Genomic DNA, 16,389 nt, shown 5'->3' on the forward strand with positions numbered 1-16,389 from the left:
TATTGTCAGAAGTTTAGAAAGTGGTCCGTTTTCACTCAATGGAATGAAGGTGCGCTGGCAGCTATTTTCAGAAAGGGTCTCTCTGAAGCCCTTAAGGATGTCATGGTGGGATTTCCCATGCCTGCTGGTCTGAATGAGTCTATGTCTTTGGCCATTCAGATCGGTCGACGCTTGCGTGAGCGTAAATCTGTGCACCATTTGGCGGTATTATCCGAGCATAAACCTGAGCCTATGCAGTGCGATAGGACTTTGACCAGAGTTGAACGGCAAGAACACAGACGTCAGAATGGGCTGTGTTTCTACTGTGGTGATTCTACTCATGCTATCTCCGATTGTCCTAAGCGCACTAAGCGGTTCGCTAGGTCTGCCACCATTGGTACGGTACAGTCAAAATTTCTTTTGTCCGTTACTTTGATCTGCTCTTTGTCATCTTATTCTGTCATGGCATTTGTGGATTCAGGCGCTGCCCTGAATTTGATGGACTTGGAGTATGCTAGGCATTGTGGGTTTTTTTTTGGAGCCCTTGCAGTGTCCTATTCCATTGAGAGGAATTAATGCTACGCCTTTGGCCAAGAATAAGCCTCAGTACTGGACCCAGCTGACCATGTGCATGGCTCCTGCACATCAGGAGGATATTCGCTTTCTGGTGTTGCATAATCTGCATGATGTGGTCGTGTTGGGGTTGCCATGGCTACAAGTCCAGAACCCAGTGTTAGATTGGAAATCAATGTCTGTGTCCAGCTGGGGTTGTCAGGGGGTACATGGTGATGTCCCATTTCTGTCTATTTCGTCATCCACCCCTTCTGAGGTCCCAGAGTTCTTGTCTGATTACCGGGATGTATTTGATGAGCCCAAGTCCAATGCCCTACCTCCGCATAGGGATTGTGATTGTGCTATCGATTTGATTCCTGGTAGTAAGTTTCCTAAAGGTCGACTGTTTAATTTATCTGTACCTGAGCACGCCGCTATGCGGAGTTATGTGAAGCAGTCCTTGGAGAAGGGTCATATTCGCCCGTCATCGTCGCCATTGGGAGCGGGGTTCTTTTTTGTGGCCAATCACGGTCAAATTTCAGTACCCCTTGCCGCTGCTATCTGATTTGTTTGCTCGGATCAAGGGGGCTAGTTGGTTCACCAAGATAGATCTTCATCGTGCGTATAATCTTGTGAATATTAAGCAGGGCGATGAATGGAAAACTGCATTTTGAGGGCCATTTTGAGTACCTAGTTATGCCTTTCGGACTTGCCAATGCTCCATCGGTGTTTCAGTCCTTTATGCATGACATCTTCCGAGAGTACCTGGATAAATTCCTGATTGTATACTTCGATGATATTTTGGTCTTCTCGGATGATTGGGAGTCTCATGTGAAGCAGGTCAGAATGGTGTTCCAGGTCCTGCGTGCTAATTCTTTGTTTGTGAAGGGATCAAAGTGTCTCTTTGGTGTTCAGAAGCTTTCATTTTTGGGGTTCATTTTTTCCCCTTCTACTATCGAGATGGACCCTGTTAAGGTCCAGGCCATCTATGATTGGACTCAGCCGACATCTCTGAAGAGTCTGCAAAAGTTCCTGGGCTTTGCTAATTTTTATCGTCGCTTCATCTGAAATTTTTCTAGTATTGCTAAACCATTGACCGATTTGACCAAGAAGGGTGCTGATGTGGTCAATTGGTCTTACGCTGCTGTGGAAGCTTTTCAAGAGTTAAAGCGTCATTTTTCTTCTGCCCCTGTGTTGTGTCAACCAGATGTTTCGCTTCCGTTCCAGGTCGAGGTTGATGCTTCTGAAATTGGAGCGGGGGCTGTTTTGTCGCAGAGAAGTTCTGATTGCTCGGTGATGAAACCATGCGCCTTCTTTTCCAGGAAGTTTTCGCCTGCTGAGCGAAATTATGATGTTGGCAATCGAAAGTTGCTGGCCATGAAGTGGGCATTCGAGGAGTGGCGTCATTGGCTTGAAGGAGCTAAGCATCGCGTGGTGGTCTTGACTGATCACAAGAACTTGACTTATCTCGAGTCTGCCAAACGGTTGAATCCTAGACAGGCTCGTTGGTCGCTGTTTTTCTCCCATTTTGACTTTGTGGTTTCATACCTTCCGGGCTCTAAAAATGTGAAGGCGGATGCCCTGTCTAGGAGTTTTGTGCCCGACTCTCGGGGTTTGTCTGAGCCGGCGGGTATTCTCAAAGAGGGAGTAATTTTGTCTGCCATCTCCCCTGATTTGCGGCGGGTGCTGCAAAAATTTCAGGCTAATAAACCTGATCGTTGCCCAGCGGAGAAACTGTTTGTCCCTGATAGGTGGACGAATAAAGTTATCTCTGAGGTTCATTGTTCGGTGTTGGCTGGTCATCCTGGAATCTTTGGTACCAGAGATTTAGTGGCTAGATCCTTTTGGTGGCCGTCTCTGTCACGGGATGTGCGTACTTTTGTGCAGTCCTGTGGGATTTGTGCTCGGGCTAAGCCCTGCTATTCTCGTGCCAGTGGGTTGCTTTTGCCCTTGCCGGTCCCGAAGAGGCCTTGGACACATATCTCTATGGATTTTATTTCGGATCTCCCCGTCTCTCAAAAAATGTCGGTCATTTGGGTGGTTTGTGATCGCTTCTCTAAGATGATCTATTTGCTACCCTTGTCTAAATTACCTTCCTCCTCTGATTTGGTGCCATTGTTCTTCCACTCAGACCTTGGAAACATATCTGAGATGCTTTGTTTCTGCTGATCAGGATGATTGGGTGTCCTTCTTGCCTTTGGTTGAGTTCGCCCTTAATAATCGGGCCAGCTCGGCTACCTTGGTTTCGCCGTTTTTCTGCAACTCTGGGTTCCATCCTCGTTTCTCTTCAGGGCAGGTTGAGTCTTCGGACTGTCCTGGTGTGGATACGGTGGTGGACAGGTTACAGCAGATTTGGACTCATGTAGTGGACAATTTGACATTGTCCCAGGAGAAGGCTCAACGTTTCGCTAATCGCAGACGCTGTGTGGGTCCCCGACTTCGTGTTGGGGATTTGGTTTGGTTGTCATCTCGTCATATTCCTATGAATGTTTCCTCTCCTAAGTTTAAGCCTCGTTTCATTGGTCCGTATAGGATTTCTGAGGTTCTTAATCCTGTGTCTTTTCGTTTGACCCTTCCAGATTCTTTTTCCATCCATAACGTATTCCATAGGTCATTGTTGCGGAGATACGTGGCACCTATGGTTCCATCTGTTGATCCTCCTGCCCCGGTTTTGGTGGAGGGGGAGTTGGAGTATATTGTGGAGAAGATTTTGGATTCTCGTGTTTCGAGACGGAAACTCCAGTATCTAGTTAAGTGGAAGGGTTATGGTCAGGAAGATAATTCCTGGGTCTTTGCCTCTGATGTCCATGCTGCCGATCTTGTTCGTGCCTTTCATATGGCTCATCCTGGTCGGCCTGGGGGCTCTGGTGAGGGTTCGGTGACCCCTCCTCAAGGGGGGGGGTACTGTTGTGAATTCTGTGGCAGAGCTCCCTCCTGTGGTCACAAGTGGTACTTCGGCTGATTCTGTCTATGAGCTTCCGTTGGTGGAGGTGAGTGGTACTGCGGCTTCGGAGTTTCCTTCCTCAGGTGATGTGGTGAAGTCTAATCTGAACTGGTGCATAACCAAAAAAGTCATATAGCAAATAGATTAATGGCTGCACTCAAAATGAATCTGTGCTAGAGCAAGGAAATGTGTGATACATGAAATGGGAATAGCATAATGGCTTGTGAAATATATGAAAAAACACATGAGATTCTTAGCACAAGATTTGACCAAAAGTTGTGAGCCCATCCACCAATCGTCAAGGCAATCTCAGAACGGATGGGTACCTGAGCTGACTGCCTAGTGTGAACACTTACCTATGGCTAATAACGTGGTAAAGCCTGCTTATATAGGAAGCTCAGAACCAACTGTGTTAGGATGTAGTTAAAATCACAGCATGGTGATCTAAGAATCTCATGTGTTTTTTCATATATTTCACAAGCCATTATGCTATTCCCATTTCATGTATCACACATTTCCTTGCTCTAGAACAGATTCATTTTGAGTGCAGCCATTAATCTATTTGCGATGTGGTGAAGTCGTTAGGTGCTGCTCTATTTAACTCCACCTAGTGCTTTGCTCCTGGCCTCCAGTCAATGTTCTAGTATTGGTCTTGCTTCCTCCTGGATCGTTCCTGTGGCCTGTCTGCTCTGCATAAGCTAAGTTTTGCTTGTGTTATTTTTGTTTGCTATTTTTTCTGTCCAGCTTGCTTAATTGGTTTTTCTTGCTTGCTGGAAGCTCTGGGACGCAGAGGGAGCACCTCTGTACCGTTAGTCGGTGCGGAGGGTCTTTTTGCCACCTCTGCGTGGTTGTTTGTAGGGTTTTGTGTTGACCGCAAAGTTATCTTTCCTATCTTCGGTCTGTTCAGTAAGTTGGGCCTCACTTTGCTAAATCTATTTCATCTCTGCGTTTGTATTTTCATCTCTACTCACAGTCATTATATGTGGGGGGCTGCCTTTTCCTTTGGGGTATTTCTCTGAGGCAAGGTAGGCTTATTTTTCTATGTTAGGCCTAGCTAGTTTCTCAGGCTGTGCCGAGTTGCATAGGGAGATTTAGACGCAATCCACGGCTGCCTCCAGTGTGGTTGGATAGGATTAGGGATTGCGGTCAGCAGAGTTCCCACGTCTCAGAGCTCGTCCTATGTCTTTTGGTTATTGTCAGGTCACTTGTGTGCTCTGGACTTCAAGGTCCATTGTGGTTCTGAATTACCTAATCATAACACCCCGCCCCCCCACCAAACTATCTATTACAATAAATAGCATAACGCTTTACCCTGGGTCACAACTTCATTGCGTCAGAGTAAAGGTACCGTCACACCGAACGATATCGTTAACGATATCGTTGCTTTTTGTGACGTAGCAACGATATCGTTAAGGAAATCGTTATGTGTGACAGCGACCAACGATCAGGCCCCTGCTGCGAGATCGTTGGTCGCTGAGGAAAGTCCAGAACTTTATTTCGTCGCTGGACTTCCCGCTGACATCGCTGGATCGGCGTGTGTGACGCCGATCCAGCGATGTCTTCACTGGTAACCTGGGTAAACATTGGGTTACTAAGCGCAGTGCCGCGCTTAGTAACCCGATGTTTACCCTGGTTACCAGCGTAAACGTTAAAAAAAACAAACACTACATACTTACCTTCAGCTGTCTGTCCCTGGCGCTCTGCTTCTCTGCACTCCTCCTGCATCCTGTGTCAGTGCCGGTCAGCCGGAAAGCAGAGCGGTGACATCACCGCTCTGCTTTCCGGCTGACAGTGCAGAGGAAAGCAGAGCGCCGGAGGACAGACAGCTGAAGGTAAGTATGTAGTGTTTGTTTTTTTAACGTTTACGCTGGTAACCAGGGTAAACATCGGGTTACTAAGCACGGCCCTGCGCTTAGTAACCCAATGTTTACCCTGGTTACCGGGGACCTCGGCATCGTTGGTCGCTGGAGAGCTGTCTGTGTGACAGCTCTCCAGCGACCAAACAGCGACACTGCAGCGATCGACATCGTTGTCGGTATCGCTGCAGCGTCGCTTAGTGTGACGGTACCTTAACTATTGTCTACCCTTACCACCTTCTGCTGCCTCCAACTCAAAGATATTTCTAGAATCCGTTCTTTACTCAACCCTTTACTCTACTAAAATGTTAATGCATGCCCTCTTATCTCCCAACCTTGACTACTGCTGAAATATACTTGTATGTAGCCTACTAACTAATTCATTCACACCTCTCCTGTCTATCTTTAACTTTTTCTGCCCAATTGATCCACCTACCTCTTCACTCCTCTGCCAATCCCTTCACTGGCCTCCAATTCTCCAGCTAATCTAGTTTATATTACCAACAATAAGGCTGTCCATAATTTGTCTTTTTCATACAACTCAAAACTACTCTTCCGTAATCTCCGTTCCTCACCCAATGCCTTCAATATTTTTCCCAAGCATGCCCCATTATCTGTAATTCACTGCTTCTACACGTCCAATTGTCTTACATATTTGGAAATTGTCTTACACATCTCTTTAGAAAATCCTACAGCCTGCGTAGGCGGCTGACAGGGAGGATACTCGACGGAGTGTATATGTCTACCAGAAAATTAAGCTGGGTGAGATATTAAAAGCCGGGTAGTGCTGGTTGGTGCAGCAGCTTAGGTGCTGAGCCATTTTATTCATTTTAATTCTGGGCTGGTTTCTATTGGAGTTATGAGTAGTATTTGGTAGTAGGACTCATCAATCCTTCAAGACTGCTACGACCCATGACCGTTTACTCCCATTAAGTGAACACACAACAGTTGTCAGAACTTTTAAAACTTTTATTGGGAAATATACTCATAACATTTCCATCTTTTCCTCTGGGTAAAAATTTTTGGTCGCAGCTTAAACAGGCAATATATGCCAACAAATGGGGTGTAGGGAGATTACTGCCATCCGGTCTCCCGGGCAGGTATCTTCACCACCAACAAAACTCCACCCTTCCGCCAAGGAGGAGCGAATATAGAGAGCTACGACCCCCCCATCGAATGCATCGCCTGAACCACCCCTTCTCTAATACCATTGAGGAAGATATCTAAGCCCGCCTCGTTCAAATGGACTCCGTCTGGAAGCAGAAAACCGGAATTGTCCCCTTCCAGCCGATGGTGCCGAACAACTACACCATTCTTAAATCTTACGAATCGTGATATCCTCTGATTCAGCGTGCGTCTGGATCTCTCCATAGCATTCAAATCCCTGGCACCCCGCCAAACCAGCCTTGGGATTACTTCGGACCAAACTAGACGCATCAACGGGAAGAAACTCGGGAACTTGTCCATGTCCGATCTGATCAGCGTAAGTAGTTCAGCCAGTGGGGACAAAGCCAGGTCATTTCCTCTGGCATGGATAACCACAATGGTGGGGGATGAAGCCACCCGTGCAATGTGAACAACCTCCGGAAGAACTTGGGACCATATCATGCCTCTCAAGCCACGCCATATCACGTTGACATCGTTGAAGCCCAAAGATCGCCCTCCTGGGCACAACTCGGCGCGGCGAGCAGCCCAATAAATGTATGAGTGACCCACTATCCAGACGCTGGGTCGCACCCCATCTAGGAATAAAAATATAGAGTTAGCCAACAACCAATAACCCAACAACCCAAGGAAGTTCCCCAATGAATTACCGAACCTGCTCCCGGATATAATAGTACCGAAACGACCAAAACTTTATAACAATAAATCAGGCCTGATGCATCTAGTAAAACAGCGGGATCTCCATCTATCCACCCTTTGAATTTCTGATTCAAATAGACCTGCTCTAGATGCTTCTGTTGCTGCACCTATCCGAAATGAGTGAGTCCCAAATTCTGCCGCGGGCATTCCCAATAGTGACACCGTGCGTCTCAATATAGCTAAGAATTGGCCCGACACTAGGGGAAGCCCATTCTCATGAATGAAAAATTGGGAACCATCCTTTCTAACTCGCATGTAATTCCTAATTAACGTTAATGGGCAAATGTCCTTGTTGATGTCAAATATTGGGAACCAAGTACCCCTGCCATCCTGATCAGTTTTGGATTTACGTATTCTAATCCTTAGACCATCGTCACAAATTAGTATGTCTTCTCGCCTAAGGCCACCTGGTTTATTCAGAGCAGTAGGAACAATCTCACTGACCCGCGTGGCCCCAAAGAATGCTAGGCCAAAAGCCGCTGACGTTAGCGCAGCTTCGTATTTAGAATCGCAAACAGATTCCCCGGCCTTAACTAAGCTCACTAGCAAATCAAAGGAGATAGGACGCCTGTTATCACCGTGTTTATCCGCTCGGCGCCAACCTTTCAGTAGCTGACTGACTAGGAAGTGTTTCGTGGAATCTGGCCAACCTCGCAGCTTGAAATGGAACGCTAACGCAGACACACGGTTGCGCGCCACTGAACCCGACACTCCCATGGCATGCATTTTGGATAGAAATGCCATTGTCACCTGCATTCGAGCATCCTCCGAAGACCCCACTGGTTTGCCGACTGCTAAAAGACACCACTCCTCCCACGCCTTACCATAGGCTTTCTAAGTCGACGGGGCTATCGATGAGCGTATTAATGGCATCAGGTCCCCAGGACATCCCAGATCGAATGTGGGCAATCCACCTCCTCCAAGGGTTCCTGAAAGCGCCGTCCCAGTAAATTCTGCGAGTAAAACCCAGTTAATAAACCATAAACATTCTCATTGCTGACGGTTAGTGCATTCGCTTTGAACCAAATATTAAACGCTAAGCATTTCAATACTATGAACCTAATTAGGTCTAAAACCAGCGGTGAAGGAGATGCTAGGTAGTTGATGGCATGCGCCCCGCCAACGGTTTCAAGTTGTAAACGAATACGCTTGTTGGCCAATTGTGGACCCCAGATTTCCATGGCAACTGCCACAGGGAGAAGTTCGATCAAGGTAGAATCTACGTTCCACTTCCTGGAAACCCAGAAAGCAGGCCAATTCGCAGCACACAATTTGTTACCAAAACGAACACTGAAACCCGTGTGGCTTGACGCTGCAAAAAACAAACCCATGTCCTCGTTTGAGCATTCTGTCTCCTGAAAGCAAGTCCTACCATTGTAATTGCTGAGGAACAGCTTCCATGTGTTTAAATCAGAACGTAGATGTGCTGTAATCCTGATTCTATGATGTCGTTGACTCACTCCTCTCGTGGCTATCATCAATCTGCGCGAGAAGATCCTGCCCGCTGGCATGACCCTACAGGCAAAATTTAAGGAGCCAAGCAGCGACTGCATTTGCGTTAATGTGACCTTACCAATCGAAATACATCCGCTGATGAGATCCAGCAGCTTGTCAATTTTCTCCTTCGGCAACCTAAATTCCATGGCGACCGAGTCGATTTCGATCCCGAGGAATGTGATCACTGATACTGGCCCTATCGTCTTCTCGGGGGAAAGTGGGACCCCAAAATGTGCCATGGCATCTTTGAATTGGGCAAGGGCTGTGGCACATACGTCTGAGCCCGCTGGCCCGACTATCAAAATGTCATCGAGATAATGAGTGATGGCGGTTAACCGGGTGATCTTGCGAGCGACCCATTCTAAAAACGTGCTAAATAACTCAAAATAAAAACAGGAAATTGAACACCCCATGGGAAGACATGTGTCGTAATAGTATAGATCCTCAAATTTAGCCCCGAGTAAGTGGTGACAATCCGGGTCTACCGGGAGCAGCCGGAAAGCGGATTCTATGTCCGATTTGGCCATAAGGGCCCCCGGGCCAGCATTTCTGACGAGGTCAACCGCTTTGTCAAAGGAAATATAAGTGACGGCTGTTTCATCACTGGGTATACCATCGTTGACAGACATACCCTTGGGGTATGAAAGATGATGAATTAATCGGTATTTACCTGACTCTTTTTTGGGAACTATACCCAGGGGTGAAACACGTAAGTTAGGGAAAGGGGGGGAATTGAAAGGACCACGAAAATGACCCAACCTGATTTCCTTCCCCAGCTTCTCTGCTAATACGTTGGGTAATTCCTTTGCTGATTGTAAATTAGGGGCTGATTGTGGCTCGGGTGACCAATTAAACGGGATGAAAAAACCGTAGGAGAAACCGAAACGCAGTTGCGCCGCGGCCGATTTATTGGGGTATTTGTCCAGCCACGGCCCCATTCGTTTTACGCTCACCGGCGTCGTTAACCTCACCTGTAGAGGGGTTTTTTCCGGAGATAGCTTTTTGGGGCGGACGTGTGCATTTTGCCACTGGGTGGGGACCTCCGCACGATGAACACTCATGTCTATATTTGCAGAGCCCATAGAACTTACAGTGCCCTTCATTAAATAACCAGCACGAACCTGGTCTACGAATGGCTGTTGCTGCCACGTTGTTATTGGACCCGGCAGCGGGCCCGTGAAAGGATTGGGTTGTTCTCTGAGCCATCATCAGGCGGAGCCACGAATCCGTGGCTTTCATACCCCAGCCTAATTGAGGATTGGCGGCCAAGCGACGGCGGAAATCTTCATCATATTTCCACCATGCTGATCCCCCATGTGCGTTATAGGAATTATAGATGCTATCTAAGTATATAAATAGCTCGGAGCACCTTTCGGGGTGCTTTTCCCCCATGACGCATCCCAGGACCGCAAAAGCTTGCAACCAGTTATTAATGGTTTTTGCAACTTTTGGTTTACGTTCATATGTTTTATCACCCAACCGCCTCTCTCTATCAACCGAGTGCTGATCCGTGGAAACCAGAGACCATATGTCAATGAAATCATTGGCCCAAATTTGTTCCTTGATGGCGCTATCCAAGTGGGCCCCTAAAGGAGGGACCCCACAGAATAGGCCATCCTTATACACATCCGGGCGGGGAGGAGGGGGCTGCCTGCACAATCCCGCTGGTTGTAGCAATTTTGGATTGACATAAATCCTGTTTCCTGTGGTTGCATTGGCTACTGTGTCTGAAAGGTTGGTGTTGGCTCTCTCCCCTCCCCATGCCCCGATAAAGGGGTACTCACCAATCGGTGCACCGGTATCCGGACAGCTTGCTTCCCGTGCCACGGGAGTCATCGGACCTTGACGCTCCATGCGATGTATGGACCTACGACGAGAAGACTCCTGCCTGTGTGACCTGCCTGAAGAACTACCGGATGAAGAAGGCGAGCGCCACCGCGAGGCTCTAGACCGTCTACTATGCCGGCTGGACCTAGATCTATACGAACGCCGTTTGCTAACATGACGATCGCGCTTCCTACGTCCGCTTCTGCGATGCTCTCTGGGGGATGACAATGATGACGACGATGATCTGCGCGCGGAGCTGATACCCGCACTCTGTCTATTATCCAGAGCCGGGGGGCCAGCACCCTGAATTGGGGCACGAACACCGGTTGCCATCAGTGATCGTGACGCTGGGGCGTCCTGGTGTTCAACTACTGCCACCTGAGAGGGAGTAATTTGCCCGCCCGGTATTTGCGAATACGGGGTACTAAAGATGAGTGGGTAAGGTCGCCCCCTGTACTAGCCTGGGAGTATGCACTATGCTGACCTGTTGCTAATATTGTGTGATGTGATCCCATGTTCTGCTGCGCTACGGCTGCCGTGTCCTTGCTCCTGTCCGTATTGGCAATAGCTTCCCCCGTGTTCCTTGAAAGTGGAGGAATGCCTCCCTGCGGAGCCTCAGTCTCCTTTCCTGCCGTGCCTGAGTCCTGTGAGGAAGCAGACGTTCCCTGGACCCCCCCCCCCCCATGCTGTTTCTAACTTAGTGCACAGCTCCGGCTAACAATGCTGGCACTTGCAGACCTGTACTCCCTCTTAGTGTGCCCGGGGCAGAAGGGGGAATACAGCTTATATCGCTCTTCGCTGACCCCTGTGTCTCCCCCACTTGCTGCAGCGCGCTTCCTCCAGTCTCCCTGGCGCCCCGAGCAGAAGAGGCGCGCGCACGAGAGCTGCGCGCGCTCTTCTTTGAATATACTGGTGGGCTCAGCCGTGCCGGAGGCCGGGTGGCTCTGCGAGAGCGCCGACCCTCCGGCGGCACCGCCTGCACCATGGCAGGGAAGGAGTCGCTCCCGGTCAGCAAAGCTGCTAACCAAGCGCTGCCTTCCCTGCCGATCCTATCCCTCACCGCACTCTCCAGCGGGTCCATAATGCCGGCAGCCCAAACAGGTCCGGGTCCTGGGATCGGATGTGGCTTCAGCGCTTCCCGGTGCCAAGAGCAGGGGATAAGCCCCGCCCCCTCTGCGGGGAGTTAACCCTATATTCAGTTTGGCTTCACTTAAATGGAGACCTCAGTAATAATAAGAGTGGGGGGGAGGCGCAGCAGTCAGGGGATAGCGGTATAAGCCGCAGTGTCCCTAATTCTTCAATATGGGTAGTGCTGGAGGCTTAGCCAGCTCAGCTGAGAGAGGTCATCTTATTACAGACACAGAAAAAGCTGAAAGAAAAGATTCAGAGAGACACAGCCTCCGGACTGATATGGTGTATTTCTGAGAAGGATAGGCACGGCAGTTAAATGTGCTACAAGATAAGTTGCTGGAGAGACAAGTCCCACATATATCTCTGGTAGCGTGAGTCAAAGGTATGGTATGGTATATTAGCTAGCGCCTAGCCGGGCAAGTGTTTGTTGTTTTTTGGTTGCTTTATTATTTGATGCATTTTGTCTGAAATTAAAAGCCCCATGTTTCCTTTATATAGACTGTTTCCTTCTATGTCACAGCCATGTCTCTCTACATGGCTGTGACATATGGACGCATCTGAAATGGCGATAGAGGCTGTATTGTTGCAGGGTGCGTCTCCCTTAAATAGTATCCATGTGCATAACTTTTTTCAAAAACAGTCATCTGTTAATGTAATCACGGATCATAAGAATCAGGTATTTCTACAGTCTGTGAGGCATCTAACGCCTAGACAGGCAAGATGGGCATTGTTCTTCACCAGGTTTAACTAACTTTTTTTTTTTACATATAGGCCAAGGAACTAGAACAAGAAGGCTGTGTCATGATCCGTTCCAGAGTTTAGTCCTGTCTGCTCTTTCTTTGGGTGGATCATTTCAAAGGTTAACTTTGCTCTGCTTCATTCAGGGCTGTGGTTTGCTATTTAGCTCCCAGGTACCCTAAGGGTGGTGTCAGCTATAGCTCTCTCTTCGGCGTGTGAACCTGACCTTGGAAGCCCTTGATTTGTCCTACTGTGAACCCTGACTTGTCTTGTGTCTGTTATCTCCCCCTGCCTGCCCTTTCCCAGCGTCACTTTGTTTGTCTGTAGATCTGCTTGACTCTCTGGCTCTAACCTCCTGGCTTGGCTTTTGACTCCGTTTCAGTTTGTACCTATTGTACCGTATTTTGTCCGTCCTGGTTTACTGATCCCTTGCTATGACCTGACTATCCATTTTGTGCTCTGACTTGGCTTTCCTGATCTCGCTCTCGCCACTAGGTGGCGTCTGTTCAGCTGCTCGTGTGTGCAGTCTCGCTTCCCTATCAAGCTCCCCCTGGTGGAGGTTGCACTGTACTGCACCGCAGCTGCATGACAGGCGGATGCCTTATCTCATTGTTTTCATGGGGGGTGGAGATAATTGTGAAATGGTTCCTATAATACAAAAAGGGGTGGTTATTGCATCCATATGCTCCAGTCTTGATAAAGAGGTTGTTGATGCTCAGGGGGTAAACTCTTTGTGCCTCTGAATCTCAGTCTGAGAGTTCTTACTAAACATCATGATTCGGTGTTGGCCGGAAATTCCGGTAATAAAGCCACCACAGATCTTCTTACTCCTCATTTTTGGATGTCCTGGAGTATGGAGCCGCCTGCAGTGTCTGTGCGCATTCTAAAACCTCTAATACTCATCCATCTGGGTCTCTCTAACCATTGTCCAAGTAGACTTTGGACTCATTTATCGGTGATCTACCCGTGTCAGCAGGAAATATTGTAATTTTGGTGGTGGTGGACAGATTCAGTAAAATGTCACATTTTACTGCGCTACCTGCTTTAGCTAACACCAAGATCTTGGTACAAATTTTCATCAGGGAGATTGCAAAATTACATGGGATCCCTACCGATATTGTGACATCTTTCCCGGCACACATCAGCTGTTTTGAACAGCTGACATGCGTCTGGAATAGCCGCGGGTGGAATCGCGATCCATCTGCGGCTATAGACCCCTTAAATGCCCCTGTCAAATGCTGACAGCAGCATTTAAATCGTGCTTCTGGCAATAGCAGCGGAAATATGCACACCAGTGATACCGTCACGTGATCGCGGATCACCGGTGTGTTGGCATGACAACCGGAGGCCTCCTAGAGACCTCTGTGGTTGTCAGTGCTGGCTTGCTGTGAGCGCCACCCAGTGGTCGGTGCTCATAGCAAGTGAGTAAATCTGCTATATAGAGACGATCTGAGCATCGCCTCTATGTAGCAAAGCCGATCGGGTTGTGGCAGCTTCTAGTCTCTCATGGAGACAATTGAAGCATACCCCAAAAAAAAGTTTTTAAAAATATAAAAAATATATAAAATTCAAATCACTCCCCTTTTGCACCGTTCAAAATAAAATCAAACATACACATATTTGGTATTGCCGCTTTCAGAATCGCCCGATCTATCAATAAAAAAAAGATTAACCTGATTGCTAAACGGCGTAGCGAGAAAGAAGTCAAAACGCCAGTATTACGTTTTCTTGGTCACCGCGAAATGCAATAACGGGAGATCAAAAGACGGTATCTGCACCAAAATGGTATCATTAAAAACGTCAGCTCGGCGCGCAAAAAATAAGCCCAACCAGCTCGAGATCACAAAAAATGGAGACCCTACGGGTATCGGACAATGGCGCATAGTTTGAAATTTTTTTTCACCACTTAGATATGGTGAACTCGTAATGACCTAGAGAATCATAATGGCAGGTCAGTTTTAGCATTTATTGAACCTAGTTAAAAAGCGAAGCAAAATCAAGTGTGAGATTGGCCCAAAATCTAAAACACATAAACAACTTTACATAAAAAAGTATACTTTCTTCCTGCACCTGTGCAGTTCGGCTGCTCTGAGATCTGTGCTCCCCCAGTCCTGTGACATAAACAATGTCACGTGACCACTGCAGACTTTAATTACCATTTTTGGTTATGCAACAAGAATGACCGGGTACACAGTACTCAAAACAACCGATCAAGAGGTAAGTACCGTTTCAATTTTCTATATTCTATGCAGCATCTGACCAACTTCTCTACACATCCACACGAGTCAGGTACCCATTGTGACCTAGAACTACAGTAACATGTGTATTCAGAGTTCAGTCCATTTGGCTATCCCTGTCTATGGACATGACAGGGACAGCCATAGGGCCAGATGTGGCTCACGGGACACAATTTGCCCAGTTCTGATATAGAGCATGAATAGAAACCTATATAAAAAACCATAAGTTGGTACAGTTAACGCATATATACATACATCATCTTAGATGCCTTGTAAAAGAGGTTTTCCAAGCCATATTATGACGGTGTTTGAAAAAAATACATGAAATTCATGCATTAAGCTTTTGTAATTTCTTTTTAAGGTAATCTGTGAAGGTAAGGTAGCAAAGGTGCCTAGAAAAACTCGATTTGTTCTCAGCTGATTCAGAAGATAACGTACATAACTAATAAGTGTAGTAACTAGAAAGATGGAATGCAAAGGGTTACCTTACGTTGGAATGTTGCATATTAGGCTTCTGTGCTGTGGCCTTGAAAAAAGGAAACGGAAAAGGCGCAAAGAGAAAGAGGAAGCATTAGTAAATATCCAGATATTACACTTATTCCCTGGGGAAATGCTGACACAACTTCCCTTCCCGGATAGAAAGTAAAGAGCTTACTGTGGAAATTAGTTCCTGTTTACTTCATTATAAGACACTAAAGTGGTTGAAATCCAAATGTGATTTACACAAACATTTGAGTACATGATGTAAATGTGTATATATATATATATATATATACTAGATGGTGGCCCGATCCTAACGCATCGGGTATTCTAGAATATGCATGTCCACGTAATATATTGCCCAGCGACGTAGTATATTGCCCAGCGACATAGTATATTGCCCAGCGACGTAGTATATTGCCCAGCCCACGTAGTATATTGCCCAGCGACGTAGTATATTGCCCAGTGACGTAGTATATAGCCCAGCGACGTATTATATTGCCCAGCCCACGTAGTATATTGCCCAGCGACGTAGTATATTGCCCAGTGACGTAGTATATAGCCCAGCCACGTAGTATATTGCCCAGCCACGTATATTGTCCAGCCACGTAGTATATTGCCCAGTGACGTAGCATATTGCACAGCCCACGTAGTATACAGCATAGAGCCACGTAGTATATTGCACAGCGACGTAGTATACAGCACAGAGCCACGTAGTATATTGCACAGAGACGTAGTATACAGCACAGAGCCACGTAGTATATTGCACAGAGACGTAGTATACAGCACAGAGCCACGTAGTATTTTGCCCAGTGACATAGTATATTGCCCAGTCACATAGTATATTGCCCAGTGACGTAGTATATTGCCCAGTGACGTAGTATATGACATGACAGGCAGCTGGCGAGACCAATCAGCGAATGAATAACCGTGACAGAAGGACAGACAGACGGAAGTGACCCTTAGACAATTATATAGTAGATATATATATATACAGTATATACATATACACACTGCTCAATAAAATAAAGAGAACACTTAAGGAACAGAATATATCTCCAAGTAAGTCAAACTTCTGTGAAATCAAACTGTCCACTTAGGAAGCAACACTGTTTGACAATCAATTTCACATGCTGTTGTGCAAATGGAATAGACAACAAATGGAAATTGTTGGCAATTATCAAGACACACTCATTAAAGGAGTGGTTCTGCAGGTGGGGACCACAGACCACATCTCAGTACCAATGCTTTCTGGCTGTTGTTTTGGTCACTTTTGAATGTTAGT

At 47.1% G+C, this 16,389-nt stretch overlaps 1 long non-coding RNA gene across 1 annotated transcript; it reads right to left on the minus strand.

Annotated features, from left to right (window-relative positions):
- Positions 1–6,307: 6,307 nt before the first annotated feature.
- On the minus strand, positions 6,308–15,188 carry LOC138658193 (uncharacterized). The gene is made up of 3 exons (XR_011317388.1): positions 15,110–15,188; positions 7,945–8,147; positions 6,308–7,073 (listed from the first exon to the last, which is right to left on the minus strand). It is a non-coding gene; the product is annotated as an uncharacterized lncRNA (long non-coding RNA).
- Between the last annotated feature and the right edge of the window lie 1,201 nt (positions 15,189–16,389).

The sequence above is a fragment of the Ranitomeya imitator genome, chromosome 1, assembly GCF_032444005.1.
Source record: "Ranitomeya imitator isolate aRanImi1 chromosome 1, aRanImi1.pri, whole genome shotgun sequence".
NCBI lineage: Eukaryota > Metazoa > Chordata > Amphibia > Anura > Dendrobatidae > Ranitomeya > Ranitomeya imitator.